The following is a 20,766-nucleotide window of genomic DNA, read 5'->3' on the forward strand; positions in this document are numbered from 1 at the left end:
TGTGTGGTAGTGTGTGTGGGGGCCTTGCTTACAACTAGGCCCCCCCCACAATTGAACCCCCACAATTGAACCCCCCCCCCCCCCAATTGCCTAGCCTGGGATAGCTGGAGCTACCAGGCTGAAGATTTTTCTCATTTACCCTATTAACATCGTTAGGAGTGTGTGCCTGGTGGCTCTAGCTGCCCCAGGTGAAGACGTCTTCTCCCCCCACCTGAAGACCCACCCCAAGGACTGTGTTTTTTGTGTTTTGCCATCTGGGGAGTGCACCCACCCACAGCTGCGAGGGGAGACCTGCCCTCGCAGTTCCCCCCGCCTTCCCACCCCCCTCTCTCTTTCTCTGTTACTCTGTTTCTCCCCTCTCTCTCTGAGGCCCCTTTCTCCTAATTTAAAAAAAAAACAATTAAGACACTGAGCAGAGGGAACAAGGCCCCTCCCCAATCATTAACAAGGGGAGAGGTGTGCCTCTTTCAGAGCTCCCTCTGTTCAAACACCAACGAGGCTAATAAAGACCATGAAGGCCTGTGACTTTGGGGTGGGTGTAGCCCTTAAAGGGACCCCGTGATGGCGACCCCATCCACGCCGGTGGCAGGGCCAGCGAAGACGTATGCGCAGGTGGCAACCGCTTCCACGGCACCTCCTGCGCCACCCGCTGCCCTGCCACCTTTTACACTCATCACAAAGAAACACGGGGTCAAGAGCTACACTCACCCCACAATGAGCATTGAGGAGTGCGTGCGGGCGATGGCTGGGGTAGTCGGCCCCTCGGCCATTGTCGCGGCCTCCAAGATGTCTGGGAAGGCCGTGTTCTTCCTGGGGTCGGAGCGGGCGGTGTCCCTGGCCCTCGAAAAGGGGCTCACGGTGGGCGGGACGTTCCTGCCGGTGGACCCTCTCGAGGCCACCGCGCAGAGGGTCATCGTGTCAAACGTCCCGCCCTTTGTTCCCGCTGAGCTCCTCCTCCCTCACCTACACCAACTGGGGGAGGTAAGGTCGGGGATCAACCCCATACCGCTCGGCCTCAGGGAGAGCAGCCTGCGCCACGTGTTCTCCTTCCGCCGCCAGCTCTTTGTCCGGCTGGCGCGGGAGGAGACGACGGAGGGCTATTTTAATGTGGTGCACGAGGGGACTGCCTACCGCGTCTTCTGGACATCGGACGGCGTGCGGTGCCATGCCTGCAGGGAGGTGGGGCACATTCGCAAGAACTGCCCCGCCTTCAAGGCCGCCAAACCACCAAAGGCGGCCAAGGCTGGCGCCGGCGTCACCCCTTCCCCTAGTTGCGTCCGCTTGCCGGGAGCCGTAGGTGCGCGGGCATCGTCGGAGGCCTTTGTTTTCAGGGCCTCCGGCGGGGGGGAGGGAGAGCGTCCGAGCGGAAAGAGGGCGCGGAAGAAGGAGAAACATCTGGAGGCGGGTCCCCTCAGTGCGCCGGAAAGTTTGACCACCGCGCTCAGCCCAACCCAGTCACCGGCGAGCGCGGGGTGCCCCGAGCCCGTGCCCGGGCCCTTGAATAACACCACAGAGGGGCCCAGGCGCGGGCAAGAAAAGGAAAAGGGGGGGGCGGAGCGGGAGGCCTCGGCAGACATGGAGGTCTCCCTGACTCCGCGCGCCCCCAGGAACAAAAAGAGGCACCGCCCCAATGAGGCGGAGGGGGAACAACATCCCTCCGCGGAGGAGTCGGTGCCCGCCGCGTGTCCCGCGTCCCCCACCAGCGCCCCCAAATTGCGCTGCAGGCGCGAGGAGTCTTTCCCCGGGGAGGGTGAGACAGTTGAGGCTGCCCAGCCTCTGCCTCCCGGGGATGGAGTGGAAGATCTGCCTGTCGTGGGGGGCGTGGGGACCGCGGAGGAATGCGTAGCCGCCGGGCCGGGCGTCCCGGGGACTGAGGCGGGCGAGGCCGAAAAGGCCGAACCTGAGCCCGCCCAGCTATTATCCAACTTCCCCCGGGAGTCGCTCGACCCGGCAGAAAAACAATTAAATAATTATGACACTGTAGATGCTGGGCCGGGGGGTGGCAGCGGGGAGGGGGAGGAACACCCACCCTCGCCCCTTACTTTGGAGCTGGAGCACTTGGAGGGCCTGGGGATTTCCTATGGCCGGGTCTCTCCTTGTTCTCCGGTTCCTGGGGCGGAGGGGGAACCCCTTCCGCTGTCATTTCCCGACCCAGCACCATTTTTAAAAGAGCCCAGTGGGGACTCCTCTGCCGACGATCCTGGGGGTGGGATCGGGGCAGTGCCAGGGCCGGTTGGAGCGGCCGGTTCATTTGCCGTACCTTGTGCGGTCGATGGGCCGGCTGCTGGCGGCCACCTCCCGGAGGAGGACGGGGACTCGGTGGGGGACGCGGGTGAAGACCTAGAGACCACCGCCAGGGAGGCGGTGGATCTGCTCGCGGCCGCCGCTGAGGCCCTCCTCGTTCCTGCAAAGGAACTCCGGGACTTTTTGGCCCAGAGCCGGGGTCGCCGCGACCAAGCCCGACTGGCCCTGGAAAAATGGTCCGAGCCGGAGCTGATCAAGGGGTCCGTCCGCGCCGCCGTTAAAACCTTGGCCGCGGGCGAGCCCTTGACAAAGGAGCAGCACCTTGAGCTGCGCGAGCTCGAGGGACTCCTCGCTGGGCTGCGGAGGGAGCGGAGTTCAACAAAAGACTCCGCTCCCTCCCCCACAATAGGTTAAGGTAGAGGTTGCACTATGCTTTTGTCATGAAGATAACCATAGCCAGCCTCAACATCAACGGCGGCAGAGGGGCACGCCGTAGATTTGACAATTTTTCGCTCCTGCGGGAGGGGAAATATGCGGTGTGCTTCCTGCAAGAAACCCACACCGTTCCGGGAGACGAAGCCACGTGGCTCCTGGAATGGCAAGGAGAGGTCCGCATGAGCCACCTCACCGCCATTTCTAGTGGGGTGGCCATCTTGCTGGGCCCGCATTTTCAGCCGGAGATCTTGGGGGTCGAGGAGCCCGTGCCAGGCCGCTTGCTGCACGTAACGGTTCGCCTGGGGGACGTGCCGCTCCATCTCGTGAACGTGTACGCCCCTCATCCCGGCCCGCAGCAAACGCGCTTCTTTGAAGAGGTGTCCGCTCTTCTTGGCTCCGTCGACGTCGGCGACTGCATTGTCCTCGGGGGGGATTTTAACTGCACCCTCGAGGCGAGGGACCGCTCCGGTGCCCCGCAGTGCATGACGGCGATGGAGAAGTTGAGGGACCTGGTCGGGTCCTTCGACTTGGTGGACGTCTGGCGAAATCTCCACCCCGACTCCAGCGCCTTTACTTGGGTGAGGCCTGGAGTTGGATGGTCTAGAGTCGACCGCCTTTACGTGTCTCGGGCGTACGTTTCCTGCGTCCCGGCGGCCTCCATGCGGCCGGTGCCGTGTTCGGACCACCACCTGGTGTGGGCGGAGCTCGCTTCGCTCCGCGCGAGGAAGGGGTCCGCGTACTGGCACTTTAACAACCGGCTGCTGGAGGACGTGCGGTTCCAGGACTCGTTCCGTCGATTCTGGTCCGACTGGAGAAGGAAGCAGGGGGGCTTCCCCTCCTTGAGGCTATGGTGGGACGTGGGCAAGGCTCACGTCCGCGTCTTCTGTCAAGAGTACGCGAGGGGGTCGACCAAGAGGCGGGCGGCCAGAGTCGGGCGCCTAGAAAAAGAGGTGCTCGACCTGGAAGCCCGTCTCGGTCAAGTCGTCCAGGACCCGGCCCTGCGGACGGTGTACGAAGCGAAGAAGGCCGCGCTGAAGGACCTGCAGCTCGTCGGGTCCCGAGGCGCGTTCGTGAGGTCGCGGATCCGGTTCCTGCGGGATCTGGACCGCGGCTCCCCCTTCTTCTACTCGCTGGAAAAAAGGCAGAGTGTCCGTAAGCAGCTCTTGACGCTGCTGGCCGACGACGGCTCTCTCGTCTCGGATCCGGAGGGCGTCAACAACAGGGTCCGTGAATATTACGGGGCTCTGTTCTCTCCGGATCCGTCCAGCGAGGAAGCGCGTAGAGTTTTGTGGGAGGACCTGCCGAAGGTCAGCCCGGAGGGCGCCGAAAATCTGGAAGCTCCGCTAAGCCTGGCGGAGCTGACCGGTGCCCTCGCCCGGCTCTCGAGGGGAAAATCCCCGGGGCTGGACGGGCTGACCGTGGAGTTCCACAGGGCGTTCTGGGACGTCCTGGGGAGCGACTACGCGCGGGTCCTGGGGGAAAGTCTGGCGACCGGGGAGATGCCCCTCTCTTGGCGCAGGGCAGTCATCGTCCTGCTGCCTAAGAAGGGCGATCTCCGCCTCCTTAAGAACTGGCGCCCGGTCTCCCTCCTCAGCACGGACTACAAAATCTTCGCCAGGGCGATGTCTGCTCGCCTTGGTGCCGTGCTGGACCACATGATCCACCCCGACCAGTCATACACGGTCCCGGGCCGGACAATCCACGATAACATCCATCTGGTCCGGGACCTCATCCATTGTTCCCAGGAGGCTGGTCTGTCGGTCGCCTTCCTATCCCTCGACCAAGAGAAGGCGTTCGACAGGGTGGATCACGACTATCTGCTCGGAACTCTGCGCGCTTTCGGGTTCGGGACGCATTTCGTCGCCCGGATCCGACTTTTGTACGCCGCCGCGGAGTGTCTGATTAAGGTTAACGGGTCCTTGACGGCGCCCCTTCGCTTTAGGAGAGGGGTGCGCCAGGGATGCCCCATGTCCGGCCAGTTATACGCCGTTTGCGTGGAGCCTTTCCTGCGCCTCTTGCGGACGAGGTTGACGGGACTGGCTCTGCAAGGGCCGGGCGTGGAGGTCATCCTCTCGGCTTACGCCGATGACGTGCTCCTCGCGGTAGAGGATCCCGCTGACCTGCGGAGGATGCGTGAGTGCCAGGAGATTTACTCGGCCGCGTCCTCCGCCAGGATCAACTGGGAGAAATGTTCCGGACTCCTGGTGGGTCAGTGGCGGGTGGACTCCCTGCCGGAGGAGCTCAGGCCTTTTGCCTGGAGCACGACCCATCTCCTCTATCTGGGAGTCTACCTTAGCCCCGACGAGGGAGCCTGGCCGGCGAACTGGCAGGAGCTGGAGGCCAAGGTCGCCGCTCGCCTAGGGCGCTGGACAGGACTGCTCCGAGTGCTGTCCTACAGGGGTCGAGCGCTAGTCATAAACCAGCTGGTGGCCGCAATGCTGTGGTACCGGCTGGTCACTTTGACCCCTCCCCCTGCGTTTGTCGCCAAGATACAGAAGAAGCTGGTGGACTTCTTCTGGAACAACAGGAAGCACTGGGTCTCTGCCGCGGTCTTGAGTCTCCCGCTTGAGGAGGGCGGTCAGTCGTTGGTGTGCGTCAGCGCCCAGCTCGCGACTTTCCGTCTTCAGACCCTGCAGAGATACCTTTACGTCGAGCCCCCTCCTAGGTGGTGTGCTCTGGCGAGGTATTTCTTCCGCCAGCAGCGCGACCTCAATTATGACACGCAGCTCCTGTTTGTGAACTTGGGGGGTGCCAGGACCGCCCTCTGGGAGCTGCCTGTCTTTTACAGGGAACTCATCAGGGTCTGGAACAAAGTCTCCACCAAGCGCAGCTCTCCACCGGCTGGAGTGGCGGCCGTCCTGCAGGAGCCGCTGCTCGGGAATCCGTACCTCCACGGCCGAGGCTTTATGTGGCGGTCGGAAGAGAGGGCTGTGGCTGGTGAGGTGACCAGGGTCAGGGACCTGCTCGATGGCGGAGGAGCGGGCTGGATGGCGCCAGTCACGCTGGCGCGGCGCCTAAATTCTGCCAACGTCCGCCACGCGGCCGATGCCATCGAGTCGCTAAAAACAGCTCTGGGCCCTGACTCCGTTAGGTGTATCGAGGAGGCTCAGGAACGTGGGGAGATCCCATCCGAACTGACCCCCGTCCGGACGGAATTCCTCATCGGCGCCAAACCCCGGAACCTCCCTCGGGGGCCGGCGCCTCACAACTTGAGCCGCCTCGGGGAAATCCCCTCCGTGCCTTTCAGTTCCGCGCGGAGGGGTTTCCTGTACGGGCTGCTCCTGCACACCCTCAACTTTGCCATCCTCGCCGGCCGTCCGGACACGCCATGGCGTACCATCTTGCCGTCCGGAGGAGGCGGGGGTCCCCGATGGAGGGCACTCTACGCAGGGGTCCTCCCACTATTCATCGGGGACTTGGCCTGGAGGGTGGTGCACGGAGCAGTGCCGTGCAACAAATTTTTAAGCCGGTTCACGGACTCCCAGGCCGCCTGCAATTTCTGCGGTCTGGAGGAGTCCGTGTTCCATGTTTTTATGGAGTGCACAAGGTTGCAGCCCCTGTTCCACTATTTGAAGGGGCTGCTCCTGAAATTCTGGCTGCACTTCAGTCCCACTCTCCTGATCTTTGGGCACCCTGTGCGGAGGGGAGCGGGTAGGTCCGAAGGCCTCCTCGTAGGACTGCTCCTGGGCACGGCCAAGGGTGCCATCAGCCGGTCCAGGCAGCGGGCGGTCGAGGGGGTCGTTCAACCTGACTGCCTGCCTCTCTTCCGCTCTTACATCCGGTCCAGGGTGTCCTTGGAGATGGAGCACGCGGTGTCCACCGGTACGCTCGCGGCCTTCCGCGAGAGGTGGGCACCGGAGGGACTGGAGTGCATCATCACGCCCGGCAACCAAATTTTAATTTGATTTTACGTTTTAAAGTTTAATTTGTTTTAATTGCCGGGGTTTTTTAGTGTCCCCCTCTCCTTTTATAGGGGGCACTGGAAAAATTTGATTTTAGCGCCCCAAAAAAAAACAAACCAAAAACCCAAAAAAAAAAGGGGCTTGAAAATGTCTGCTGTGTCACCCAGGTCGGGTGGCACAGTTTAATGTTGTTTATGTTTTGCAGGTAGACTCCTAAAAGAGTTTCATGCACAAGGACCAATTGTGGAGCAGTGGAGGCGTGTCCTGCACAGTAGGAGCTGAGCTGCAGAGAGAGGAGCAGCTACCAACTTTTGCTACTGCCTGGAGAGCCCTGAGACCAGCCCAGGAAGAGAAGGAAGGAAGGGGCTTCACCACCAACGTTCACCCAGAGGGAGAGGAGGAGAAAAGAAAACATTTACCAACTTTTAACATTCTGCAAAGAGTTGGGGAGAGGGGGAAAGGACCAACAACAACAACATCCAGTGTGGAAGGAGGGAGACTCTACATCTTCTACAGGTGGGTGTGGGTGCATTTCCCAAACAGACTTTGTTGTATCGGTGGGGAGAGGAAAGAAGACCACTGAGGGCCGGAACATCGCGGGGGGTGTGTGTGTGTGTGGTAGTGTGTGTGGGGGCCTTGCTTACAACTAGGCCCCCCCCACAATTGAACCCCCACAATTGAACCCCCCCCCCCCCCAATTGCCTAGCCTGGGATAGCTGGAGCTACCAGGCTGAAGATTTTTCTCATTTACCCTATTAACATCGTTAGGAGTGTGTGCCTGGTGGCTCTAGCTGCCCCAGGTGAAGACGTCTTCTCCCCCCACCTGAAGACCCACCCCAAGGACTGTGTTTTTTGTGTTTTGCCATCTGGGGAGTGCACCCACCCACAGCTGCGAGGGGAGACCTGCCCTCGCAGTTCCCCCCCCCCTTCACACCCCCCTCTCTCTTTCTCTGTTACTCTGTTTCTCCCCTCTCTCTCTGAGGCCCCTTCCTCCTAATTTAAAAAAAAAACAATTAAGACACTGAGCAGAGGGAACAAGGCCCCTCCCCAATCATTAACAAGGGGAGAGGTGTGCCTCTTTCAGAGCTCCCTCTGTTCAAACACCAACGAGGCTAATAAAGACCATTAAGGCCTGTGACTTTGGGGTGGGTGTAGCCCTTAAAGGGACCCCGTGATGGCGACCCCATCCACGCCGGTGGCAGGGCCAGCGAAGACATATGCGCAGGTGGCAACCGCTTCCACGGCACCTCCTGCGCCACCCGCTGCCCTGCCACCATTCAGACTCATTACGAAGAAACACGGGGTCAAGAGCTACACTCACCCCACAATGAACATCGAGGAGTGCGTGCGGGCGATGGCTGGGGTAGTCGGCCCCTCGGCCATTGTCGCGGCCTCCAAGATGTCTGGGAAGGCTGTTTTCTTCCTGGGGTCGGAGCGGGCGGTGTCCCTGGCCCTCGAAAGGGGGCTCACGGTGGGCGGGACGTTCCTGCCGGTGGATCCTCTCGAGGCCACCGCGCAGAGGGTCATTGTGTCGAACGTCCCGCCCTTTGTTCCCGCTGAGCTCCTCCTCCCTCACCTACAACAACTGGGGGAGGTAAGGTCAGGGATCAACCCCATACCGCTCGGCCTCAGGGAGAACAGCCTGCGCCACGTGTTCTCCTTCCGCCGCCAGCTCTTTGTCCGGCTGGCGCGGGAGGACACGACGGAGAGAAATTTTAATGTGGTGCACGAGGGGACTGCCTACCGCGTCTTCTGGACATCGGACGGCGTGCGGTGCCATGCCTGCAGGGAGGTGGGGCACGTTCGCAAGAACTGCCCCGCCTCCAAGGCTGCCAAACCACCGAAGGCGGCCAAGGCTGGCGCCGCCGCCACCTCTCCCCCTAGTTGCGTCCGCGTGCCGGGAGCCATGGGTGCGCGGGCATCGTCGGAGGCCTTTGTTTTCGGGGCCTCCGGCGGGGGGGAGGGAGAGCGTCCGAACGGAAGGAAGGCGCGGGACAAGGCAAAACATCCAGAGGCGGGTCCCCTCGGTGCGCCAGACAATTTGTTTACCGCGCTCGGTCCAACCCAGTCACCGGCGAGCGCGGGGTGCCCCGAGCCCGTGCCCGAGCCCTTGAATAACACCACAGAGGGGCCCGGACGCGGGCAAGAAAAGGAAAAGGGGGGGGCGGAGCGGGAGGCCTCGGCAGACATGGAGGTCTCCCTACCTCCGCGCGCCCCCAGGAACAAAAGGAGGCACCGCCCCAATGAGGCGGAGGGGGAACAACATCCCTCCGCGGAGGAGGCGGTGCCCGCCGCGTGTCCCGCGTCCCCCACCAGCGCCCCCAAGCTGCGCCGTAGGCGAGAGGAGTCTGTCCCCGGGGAGGGTGAGACAGTTGAGGCTGCCCAGCCTCTGCCTCCCGGGGATGGCGTGGAGGATCTGCCCGTCGTGGGGGGCATGGGGACCGCGGAGGAATGCATTGCCGCCGGGTCGAGCGTCCCGGGGACTGAGGCGGGCGGGGCCGAAAAGGCCTAACCTGAGCCCGCCCAGCCAATACCCAACTTCCCCCGGGAGTTGCTCGACCCGGCAGAAACACAATATATTGATTTTAATGAAACTGTAGATGCTGGGCCGGGGGGTGGCAGCGGGGAGGGGGAGGAACACCCACCCTCGACCCTCACTTTGGAGCTGGAGCACTTGGGGAGCCTGGGGATTTCCTATGGCCGGGTCTCTCCTTGTTCCCCGGTTCCTGGGGTGGAGGGGGAACCCCTTCCGCTGTCGTTTCCCGACCCAGCACCATTTTTAAAAGAGCCCAGTGGGGACTCCTCTGCCGACGATCCTGGGGGTGGGATCGGGGCAGAGCCAGGGCCGGTTGGAGCGGCCGGTTCATTTGCCGTACCTTGTGCGGTCGATGGGCCGGCTGCTGGCGGCCACCTCCCGGAGGAGGACGGGGACTCGGTGGGGGCCGCGGGAGAAGAACTAGAGACCACCGCCAGCGAGGCGGTGGATCTGCTCGCGGCCGCCGCCGAGACCATCCTCATTCCTGCAAAGGAACTCCGGGACTTTTTGAGCCAGAGCCGGGGTCGCTGCAACCAAGCCCGACTGGCCCTGGAAAAATGGTCCGAGCCAGAGCTGATCAAGGCGTCCGTCCGCGCCGCCGTTAAAACCTTGGCCGCGGGCGGGCCCTTGACAAAGGAGCAACACCTTGAGCTGCGCGAGCTCGAGGGACTCCTCGCTGGGCTGCTGAAGGAGTGGAGGTCAACAAAAGACTCCGCTCCCTCCCCCACAATAGGTTAAGGTAGAGGTTGCACTATGCTTTTGCCATGAAGATAACCATAGCCAGCCTCAACATCAACGGCGGCAGAGGGGCACGCCGTAGATTTGACAATTTTTCGCTCCTGCGGGAGGCGAAATACGCGGTGTGCTTCCTGCAAGAAACCCACACCGTTCCGGGAGACGAAGCCACGTGGCTCCTGGAATGGCAAGGAGAGGTCCGCATGAGCCACCTCACCGCCATTTCTAGTGGGGTGGCCATCTTGCTGGGCCCGCATTTTCAACCGGAGATCTTGGGGGTCGAGGAGCCCGTGCCAGGCCGCTTGCTGCACGTAACGGTTCGCCTGGGGGACGTGCCGCTCCATCTCGTGAACGTGTACGCCCCTCAGCCCGGCCTGCAGCAAACGCGCTTCTTTGAAGAGGTGTCCGCTCTTCTTGGCTCCGTCGACGTCGGCGACTGCATTGTCCTCGGGGGGGATTTTAACTGCACCCTCGAGGCGAGGGACCGCTCCGGTGCCCCGCAGAGCATGACGGCGATGGAGAAGTTGAGGGACCTGGTCGGGTCCTTCGACTTGGTGGACGTCTGGCGAAATCTCCACCCCGACTCCAGCGCCTTTACTTGGGTGAGGCCTGGAGTTGGATGGTCTGGAGTCGACAGCATTTACGTGTCTCGGGCGTACGTTTCCTGCGTCCCGGCGGCCTCCATGCGGCCGGTGCCGTGTTCGGACCACCACCTGGTGTGGGCAGAGCTCGCTTCGCTCCGCGCGAGGACGGGGTCCGCGTACTGGCACTTTAACAACCGGCTGCTGGAGGACGTGCGGTTCCAGGACTCGTTCCGTCGATTCTGGTCCGACTGGAGAAGGAAGCAGGGGGGCTTCCCCTCCTTGAGGCTATGGTGGGACGTGGGCAAGGCTCACGTCCGCGTCTTCTGTCAAGAGTACGCGAGGGGGTCGACCAAGAGGCGGGCGGCCAGAGTCGGGCGCCTAGAAAAAGAGGTGCTCGACCTGGAAGCCCGTCTCGGTCAAGTCGTCCAGGACCCGGATGGTGTACGAAGCGAAGAGGGCCGCGCTGAAGGACCTGCAGCTCGTCGGGTCCCGAGGCGCGTTCGTGAGGTCGCGTATCCGGTTCCTGCGGGATCTGGACCGCGGCTCCCCCTTCTTCTACTCGCTGGAAAAAAGGCAGAGTGTCCGTAAGCAGCTCTTGACGCTGCTGGCCGACGACGGCTCTCTCGTCTCGGATCCGGAGGGCGTCAACAACAGGGCCCGTGAATATTACGGGGCTCTGTTCTCTCCGGATCCGTCCAGCGAGGAAGCGCGTAGAGTTTTGTGGGAGGACCTGCCGAAGGTCAGCCCGGAGGGCGCCGAAAATCTGGAAGCTCCGCTAAGCCTGGCGGAGCTGACCGGTGCCCTCGCCCGGCTCTCGAGGGGAAAATCCCCTGGGCTGGACGGGCTGACCGTGGAGTTCCACAGGGCGTTCTGGGACGTCCTGGGGGGCGACTACGCGCGGGTCCTGGGGGAAAGTCTGGCGACCGGGGAGATGCCCCTCTCTTGGCGCAGGGCAGTCATCGTCCTGCTGCCTAAGAAGGGCGATCTCCGCCTCCTTAAGAACTGGCGCCCGGTCTCCCTCCTCAGCACGGACTACAAAATCTTCGCCAGGGCGATGTCTGCTCGCCTTGGTGCCGTGCTGGACCACATGATCCACCCCGACCAGTCCTACACGGTCCCGGGCCGGACAATCCACGATAACATCCATCTGGTCCGGGACCTCATCCATTGTTCCCAGGAGGCTGGTCTGTCGGTCGCCTTCCTATCCCTCGACCAAGAGAAGGCATTCGACAGGGTGGATCACGACTATCTGCTCGGAACTCTGCGCGCTTTCGGGTTCGGGACGCATTTCGTCGCCCGGATCCGACTTTTGTACGCCGCCGCGGAGTGTCTGATTAAGGTTAACGGGTCCTTGACGGCGCCCCTTCGCTTTAGGGGAGGGGTGCGCCAGGGATGCCCCATGTCCGGCCAGTTATACGCCGTTTGCGTGGAGCCTTTCCTGCGCCTCTTGCGGACGAGGTTGACGGGACTGGCTCTGCAAGGGCCGGGCGTGGAGGTCGTCCTCTCGGCTTACGCCGATGACGTGCTCCTCGCGGTAGAGGATCCCGCTGACCTGCGGAGGATGCGTGAGTGCCAGGAGATTTACTCGGTCGCGTCCTCCGCCAGGATCAACTGGGAGAAATGTTCCGGACTCCTGGTGGGTCAGTGGCGGGTGGACTCCCTGCCGGAGGAGCTCAGGCCTTTTGCCTGGAGCACGACCCATCTCCTCTATCTGGGAGTCTACCTTAGCCCCGACGAGGGAGCCTGGCCGGCGAACTGGCAGGAGCTGGAGGCCAAGGTCGCCGCTCGCCTAGGGCGCTGGACAGGACTGCTCCGAGTGCTGTCCTACAGGGGTCGAGCGCTAGTCATAAACCAGCTGGTAGCCGCAATGTTGTGGTACCGGCTGGTCACTTTGACCCCTCCCCCTGCGTTTGTCGCCAAGATACAGAAGAAGCTGGTGGACTTCTTCTAGAACAACAGGAAGCACTGGGTCTCTGCCGCGGTCTTGAGTCTCCCGCTTGAGGAGGGCGGTCAGTCGTTGGTGTGCGTCAGCGCCCAGCTCGCGACTTTCCGTCTTCAGACCCTGCAGAGATACCTTTACGTCGAGCCCCCTCCTAGGTGGTGTGCTCTGGCGAGGTATTTCTTCCGCCAGCAGCGCGACCTCAATTATGACACGCAGCTCCTGTTTGTGAACTTGGGGGGTGCCAGGACCGCCCTCCGGGAGCTGCCTGTCTTTTACAGGCATCAGGGTCTGGAACAAAGTCTCCACCAAGCGCAGCTCTCCGCCGGCTGGAGTGGCGGCCGTCCTGCAGGAGCCGCTGCTCGGGAATCCGTACCTCCACGGCCGAGGTTTTATGTGGCGGTCGGAAGAGAGGGCTGTGGCTGGTGAGGTGACCAGGGTCAGGGACCTGCTCGATGGCGGAGGAGTGGGCTGGATGGCGCCAGACACGCTGGCGCGGCGCCTAAACTCTGCCAACGTCCGCCACGCGGCCGATGCCATCGAGTCGCTAAAAACAGCTCTGGGCCCTGACTCCGTTAGGTGCATCGAGGAGGCTCAAGCACGTGGGGAGATCCCGTCCGAACTGACCCCCGTCCGGACGGAATTCCTCATCGGCGCCAAACCCCGGAACCTCCCTCGGGGGCCGGCACCTCACAACTTGAGCCGCCTCGGGGAAATCCCCTCCGCGCCTTTCAGTTCCGCGCGGAGGGGTTTCCTGTACGGGCTGCTCCTGCACACCCTCAACTTTGCCATCCTCGCCGGCCGTCCGGACACGCCATGGCGTACCATCTTGCCGTCCGGAGGAGGCGGGGGTCCCCGATGGAGGGCACTCTACGCAGGGGTCCTCCCACTATTCATCGGGGACTTGGCCTGGAGGGTGGTGCACGGAGCAGTGCCGTGCAACAAATTTTTAAGCCGGTTCACGGACTCCCAGGCCGCCTGCAATTTCTGCGGTCTGGAGGAGTCCGTGTTCCATGTTTTTATTGAGTGCACGAGGTTGCAGCCCCTGTTCCATTATTTGAAGGGGCTGCTCCTGAAATTCTGGCTGCACTTCAGTCCCACTCTCCTGATCTTTGGGCACCCTGTGCGGAGGGGAGCGGGTAGGTCCGAAGGCCTCCTCGTAGGACTGCTCCTGGGCACGGCCAAGGGTGCCATCAGCCGGTCCAGGCAGCGGGCGGTCGAGGGGGTCGTTCAACCTGACTGCCTGCCTCTCTTCCGCTCTTACATCCGGGCCAGGGTGTCCTTGGAGATGGAGCACGCGGTGTCCACCGGTACGCTCGCGGCCTTCCGCGAGAGGTGGGCACCGGAGGGACTGGAGTGCATCATCACGCCCAGCAACCAAATTTTAATTTGATTTTACGTTTTTAAGTTTAATTTGTTTTAATTGCCGGTGCTTTTAGTGTCCTCTTCCCTTTTATAGGGGGCACTGGGGAAAATTGTGATTTTAGTGCCCAAAAAAAAAACCAAAAAAAGAAAAACACAAAAAAAAAAAAAAGGGGGGGAAAAAAAGGGCCTTGTAAATGTCTGGAGTGCCACCCAGGTCGGGTGGCACCGTTTAATGTTTTATGTTTTGCAGGTGAACTCCAAAAAGAGTTTCATGCACAAGGACCAATTGTGGAGCAGTGGAGGCGTGTCCTGCACAGTAGGAGCTGAGCTGCAGAGAGAGGAGCAGCTACCAACTTTTGCTACTGCCTGGAGAGCCCTGAGACCAGCCCAGGAAGAGAAGGAAGGAAGGGGCTTCACCACCAACTTTCACCCAGAGGGAGAGGAGGAGAAAAGAAAACATTTACCAACTTTTAACATTCTGCAAAGAGTTGGAGAGAGGGGGAAAGGACCAACAACAACAACATCCAGTGTGGAAGGAGGGAGACTCTACATTTCTACAGGTGGGTGTGGGTGCATTTCCCAAACAGACTTTGTTGTATTGGTGGGGGGAGGAAAGAAGACCACTGAGGGCCGGAACATCGCGGGGGGTGTGTGTGTGTGTGGTAGTGTGTGTGGGGGCCTTGCTTACAACTAGGCCCCTCCCACAATTGAACCCCCACAATTGAACCCCCCCCCCAATTGCCTAGCCTGGGATAGCTGGAGCTACCAGGCTGAAGATTTTTCTCATTTACCCTATTAACATCGTTAGGAGTGTGTGCCTGGTGGCTCTAGCTGCCCCAGGTGAAGACGTCTTCTCCCCCCACCTGAAGACCCACCCCAAGGACTGTGTTTTTTGTGTTTTGCCATCTGGGGAGTGCACCCACCCACAGCTGCGAGGGGAGACCTGCCCTCGCAGTTCCCCCCCCCCTTCACACCCCCCTCTCTCTTTCTCTGTTACTCTGTTTCTCCCCTCTCTCTCTGAGGCCCCTTCCTCCTAATTTAAAAAAAAAACAATTAAGACACTGAGCAGAGGGAACAAGGCCCCTCCCCAATCATTAACAAGGGGAGAGGTGTGCCTCTTTCAGAGCTCCCTCTGTTCAAACACCAACGAGGCTAATAAAGACCATTAAGGCCTGTGACTTTGGGGTGGGTGTAGCCCTTAAAGGGACCCCGTGATGGCGACCCCATCCACGCCGGTGGCAGGGCCAGCGAAGACATATGCGCAGGTGGCAACCGCTTCCACGGCACCTCCTGCGCCACCCGCTGCCCTGCCACCATTCAGACTCATTACGAAGAAACACGGGGTCAAGAGCTACACTCACCCCACAATGAACATCGAGGAGTGCGTGCGGGCGATGGCTGGGGTAGTCGGCCCCTCGGCCATTGTCGCGGCCTCCAAGATGTCTGGGAAGGCTGTTTTCTTCCTGGGGTCGGAGCGGGCGGTGTCCCTGGCCCTCGAAAGGGGGCTCACGGTGGGCGGGACGTTCCTGCCGGTGGATCCTCTCGAGGCCACCGCGCAGAGGGTCATTGTGTCGAACGTCCCGCCCTTTGTTCCCGCTGAGCTCCTCCTCCCTCACCTACAACAACTGGGGGAGGTAAGGTCAGGGATCAACCCCATACCGCTCGGCCTCAGGGAGAACAGCCTGCGCCACGTGTTCTCCTTCCGCCGCCAGCTCTTTGTCCGGCTGGCGCGGGAGGAGACGACGGAGAGAAATTTTAATGTGGTGCACGAGGGGACTGCCTACCGCGTCTTCTGGACATCGGACGGCGTGCGGTGCCATGCCTGCAGGGAGGTGGGGCACGTTCGCAAGAACTGCCCCGCCTCCAAGGCTGCCAAACCACCGAAGGCGGCCAAGGCTGGCGCCGCCGCCACCCCTCCCCCTAGTTGCGTCCACGTGCCGGGAACCATGGGTGCGCGGGCATCGTCGGAGGCCTTTGTTTTCGGGGCCTCCGGCGGGGGGGAGGGAGAGCATTCGAACGGAAGGAAGGTGCGGGACAAGGCAAAACATCCAGAGGCGGGTCCCCTCGGTGCGCCAGACAATTTGTTTACCGCGCTCGGTCCAACCCAGTCACCGGCGAGCGCGGGGTGCCCCGAGCCCGTGCCCGAGCCCTTGAATAACACCACAGAGGGGCCCGGGCGCGGGCAAGAAAAGGAAAAGGGGGGGGCGGAGCGGGAGGCCTCGGCAGACATGGAGGTCTCCCTGCCTCCGCGCGCCCCCAGGAACAAAAAGAGGCACCGCCCCAATGAGGCGGAGGGGGAACAACATCCCTCCGCGGAGGAGGCGGTGCCCGCCGCGTGTCCCGTGTCCCCCACCAGCGCCCCCAAGCTGCGCCGTAGGCGAGAGGAGTCTGTCCCCGGGGAGGTTGAGACAGTTGAGGCTGCCCAGCCTCTGCCTCCCGGGGATGGCGTGGAGGATCTGCCCGTCGTGGGGGGCATGGGGACCGCGGAGGAATGCATTGCCGCCGGGCCGGGCGTCCCGGGGACTGAGGCGGGCGGGGCCGAAAAGGCCTAACCTGAGCCCGCCCAGCCAATACCCAACTTCCCCCGGGAGTCGCTCGACCCGGCAGAGAATGAAACAACTTATTTTAATGATACTGTACATGCTGGGCCGGGGGGTGGCAGCGGGGAGGGGGAGGAACACCCACCCTCGCCCCTTACTTTGGAGCTGGAGCACTTGGGGAGCCTGGGGATTTCCTATGGCCGGGTCTCTCCTTGTTCCCCGGTTCCTGGGGCGGAGGGGGAACCCCTTCCGCTGTCGTTTCCCGACCCAGCACCATTTTTAAAAGAGCCCAGTGGGGACTCCTCTGCCGACGATCCTGGGGGTGGGATCGGGGCAGAGCCAGGGCCGGTTGGAGCGGCCGGTTCATTTGCCGTACCTTGTGCGGTCGATGGGCCGGCTGCTGGCGGCCACCTCCCGGAGGAGGACGGGGACTCGGTGGGGGCCGCGGGAGAAGAACTAGAGACCACCGCCAGCGAGGCGGTGGATCTGCTCGCGGCCGCCGGCGAGACCATCCTCATTCCTGCAAAGGAACTCCGGGACTTTTTGGCCCAGAGCCGGGGTCGCTGCAACCAAGCCCGACTGGCCCTGGAAAAATGGTCCGAGCCAGAGCTGATCAAGGCGTCCGTCCGCGCCGCCGTTAAAACCTTGGCCGCGGGCGGGCCCTTGACAAAGGAGCAACACCTTGAGCTGCGCGAGCTCGAGGGACTCCTCGCTGGGCTGCTGAAGGAGTGGAGGTCAACAAAAGACTCCGCTCCCTCCCCCACAATAGGTTAAGGTAGAGGTTGCACTATGCTTTTGCCATGAAGATAACCATAGCCAGCCTCAACATCAACGGCGGCAGAGGGGCACGCCGTAGATTTGACAATTTTTCGCTCCTGCGGGAGGCGAAATACGCGGTGTGCTTCCTGCAAGAAACCCACACCGTTCCGGGAGACGAAGCCACGTGGCTCCTGGAATGGCAAGGAGAGGTCCGCATGAGCCACCTCACCGCCATTTCTAGTGGGGTGGCCATCTTGCTGGGCCCGCATTTTCAACCGGAGATCTTGGGGGTCGAGGAGCCCGTGCCAGGCCGCTTGCTGCACGTAACGGTTCGCCTGGGGGACGTGCCGCTCCATCTCGTGAACGTGTACGCCCCTCAGCCCGGCCTGCAGCAAACGCGCTTCTTTGAAGAGGTGTCCGCTCTTCTTGGCTCCGTCGACGTCGGCGACTGCATTGTCCTCGGGGGGGATTTTAACTGCACCCTCGAGGCGAGGGACCGCTCCGGTGCCCCGCAGTGCATGACGGCGATGGAGAAGTTGAGGGACCTGGTCGGGTCCTTCGACTTGGTGGACGTCTGGCGAAATCTCCACCCCGACTCCAGCGCCTTTACTTGGGTGAGGCCTGGAGTTGGATGGTCTGGAGTCGACAGCATTTACGTGTCTCGGGCGTACGTTTCCTGCGTCCCGGCGGCCTCCATGCGGCCGGTGCCGTGTTCGGACCACCACCTGGTGTGGGCGGAGCTCGCTTCGCTCCGCGCGAGGACGGGGTCCGCGTACTGGCACTTTAACAACCGGCTGCTGGAGGACGTGCGGTTCCAGGACTCGTTCCGTCGATTCTGGTACGACTGGAGAAGGAAGCAGGGGGGCTTCCCCTCCTTGAGGCTATGGTGGGACGTGGGCAAGGCTCACGTCCGCGTCTTCTGTCAAGAGTACGCGAGGGGGTCGACCAAGAGGCGGGCGGCCAGAGTCGGGCGCCTAGAAAAAGAGGTGCTCGACCTGGAATCCCGTCTCGGTCAAGTCGTCCAGGACCCGGCCCTGCGGACGGTGTACAAAGAGAAGAAGGCCGCGCTGAAGGACCTGCAGCTCGTCGGGTCCCGAGGCGCGTTCGTGAGGTCGCGGATCCGGTTCCTGCGGGATCTGGACCGCGGCTCCCCCTTCTTCTACTCGCTGGAAGAAAGGCAGAGTGTCCGTAAGCAGCTCTTGACGCTGCTGGCCGACGACGGCTCTCTCGTCTCGGATCCGGAGGGCGTCAACAACAGGGCCCGTGAATATTACGGGGCTCTGTTCTCTCCGGATCCGTCCAGCGAGGAAGCGCGTAGAGTTTTGTGGGAGGACCTGCTGAAGGTCAGCCCGGAGGGCGCCGAAAATCTGGAAGCTCCGCTAAGCCTGGCGGAGCTGACCGGTGCCCTCGACCGGCTCTCGAGGGGAAAATCCCCGGGGCTGGACGGGCTGACCGTGGAGTTCCACAGGGCGTTCTGGGACGTCCTGGGGAGCGACTACGCGCGGGTCCTGGGGGAAAGTCTGGCGACCGGGGAGATGCCCCTCTCTTGGCGCAGGGCAGTCATCGTCCTGCTGCCTAAGAAGGGCGATCTCCGCCTCCTTAAGAACTGGCGCCCGGTCTCCCTCCTCAGCACGGACTACAAAATCTTCGCCAGGGCGATGTCTGCTCGCCTTGGTGCCGTGCTGGACCACATGATCCACCCCGACCAGTCATACACGGTCCCGGGCCGGACAATCCACGATAACATCCATCTGGTCCGGGACCTCATCCATTGTTCCCAGGAGGCTGGTCTGTCGGTCGCCTTCCTATCCCTCGACCAAGAGAAGGCATTCGACAGGGTGGATCACGACTATCTGCTCGGAACTCTGCGCGCTTTCGGGTTCGGGACGCATTTCGTCGCCCGGATCCGACTTTTGTACGCCGCCGCGGAGTGTCTGATTAAGGTTAACGGGTCCTTGACGGCGCCCCTTCGCTTTAGGAGAGGGGTGCGCCAGGGATACCCCATGTCCGGCCAGTTATACGCTGTTTGCGTGGAGCCTTTCCTGCGCCTCTTGCGGACGAGGTTGACGGGACTGGCTCTGCAAGGGCCGGGTGTGGAGGTCGTCCTCTCGGCTTACGCCGATGACGTGCTCCTCGCGGTAGAGGATCCCGCTGACCTGCGGAGGATGCGTGAGTGCCAGGAGATTTACTCGGCCGCGTCCTCCGCCAGGATCAACTGGGAGAAATGTTCCGGACTCCTGGTGGGTCAGTGGCGGGTGGACTCCCTGCCGGAGGAGCTCAGGCCTTTTGCCTAGAGCACGACCCATCTCCTCTATCTGGGAGTCTACCTTAGCCCCGATGAGGGAGCCTGGCCAGCGAACTGGCAGGAGCTGGAGGCCAAGGTCGCCGCTCGCCTAGGGCGCTGGACAGGACTGCTCCATGTGCTGTTCCACAGGGGTCGAGCGCTAGTCATAAACCAGCTGGTGGCCGCAATGTTGTGGTACCGGCTGGTCACTTTGACCCCTCCCCCTGCGTTTGTCGCCAAGATACAGAAGAAGCTGGTGGACTTCTTCTGGAACAACAGGAAGCACTGGGTCTCTGCTGCGGATTTGAATCTCCCGCTTGAGGAGGGCGGTCAGTCGTTGGTGTGCGTCAGTGCCCAGCTCGTGACTTTCCATCTTCAGACCCTGCAGAGATACCTTTACGTCGAGCCCCCTCCTAGGTGGTGTGCTCTGGCGACGTATTTCTTCCGCCAGCAGCGCGACCTCAATTACGACACGCAGCTCCTGTTTGTGAACTTGGCGTGTGTCAGGACCGCCCTCCGGGAGCTGCCTGTCTTTTACAGGGAACTCATCAGGGTCTGGAACAAAGTCTCCACCAAGCGCAGCTCTCCGCCGGCTGGAGTGGCGGCCGTCCTGCAGGAGCCGCTGCTCGGGAATCCGTACCTCCACGACCGAAGTTTTATGTGGCGGTCGGAAGAGAGGGCTGTGGCTGGTGAGGTGACCAGGGTCAGGGACCTGCTCGATGGCGGAGGAGCGGGCTGGATGGCGCCAGACACGCTGGCGCGGCGCCTAAATTCAGCCGACGTCCGCCACGCGGCCGAAGCCATCGAGTCGCTAAAAACAGCTTTGGGCCCTGACTCTGTTAGGTGTATCGAGGAGGCTCAAGCACGTGGGGAGATCCCGTCCGAACTGACCCCCGTCCGGACGGAATTCCTCATCGGCGCCAAATCCCGGAACCTCCCTCGGGGGCCGGCGCCTCACAACTTGAGCCGCCTCGGGGAAATCCCCTCCGTGCCTTTCAGTTCCGCGCGGAGGGGTTTCCTGTACGGGCTGCTCCTGCACACTCTCAACTTTGCCATCCTCGCCGGCCGTCCGGACATGCCATGGCATACCATCTTGCCGTCCGGAGGAGGCGGGGGTCCCCGATGGAGGGCACTCTACGCAGGGGTCCTCCCACTATTCATCGGGGACTTGACCTGGAGGGTGGTGCACGGAGCAGTGCCGTGCAACAAATTTTTAAGCCGGTTCACGGACTCCCAGGCCGCCTGCAATTTCTGCGGTCTGGAAGAGTCCGTGTTCCATGTTTTTATGGAATGCACATGGTTGCAGCCCCTGTTCCATTATTTGAAGGGGCTGCTCCTGAAATTCTGGCTGCACTTCAGTCCCACTCTCCTGATCTTTGGGCACCCTGTGTGGAGGGGAGCGGGTAGGTCCGAAGGCCTCCTCGTAGGACTGCTCCTGGGCAC

The sequence above is a fragment of the Pristiophorus japonicus genome, chromosome 6 (genome assembly GCF_044704955.1).
Source record: "Pristiophorus japonicus isolate sPriJap1 chromosome 6, sPriJap1.hap1, whole genome shotgun sequence".
Taxonomy (NCBI): domain Eukaryota; kingdom Metazoa; phylum Chordata; class Chondrichthyes; family Pristiophoridae; genus Pristiophorus; species Pristiophorus japonicus.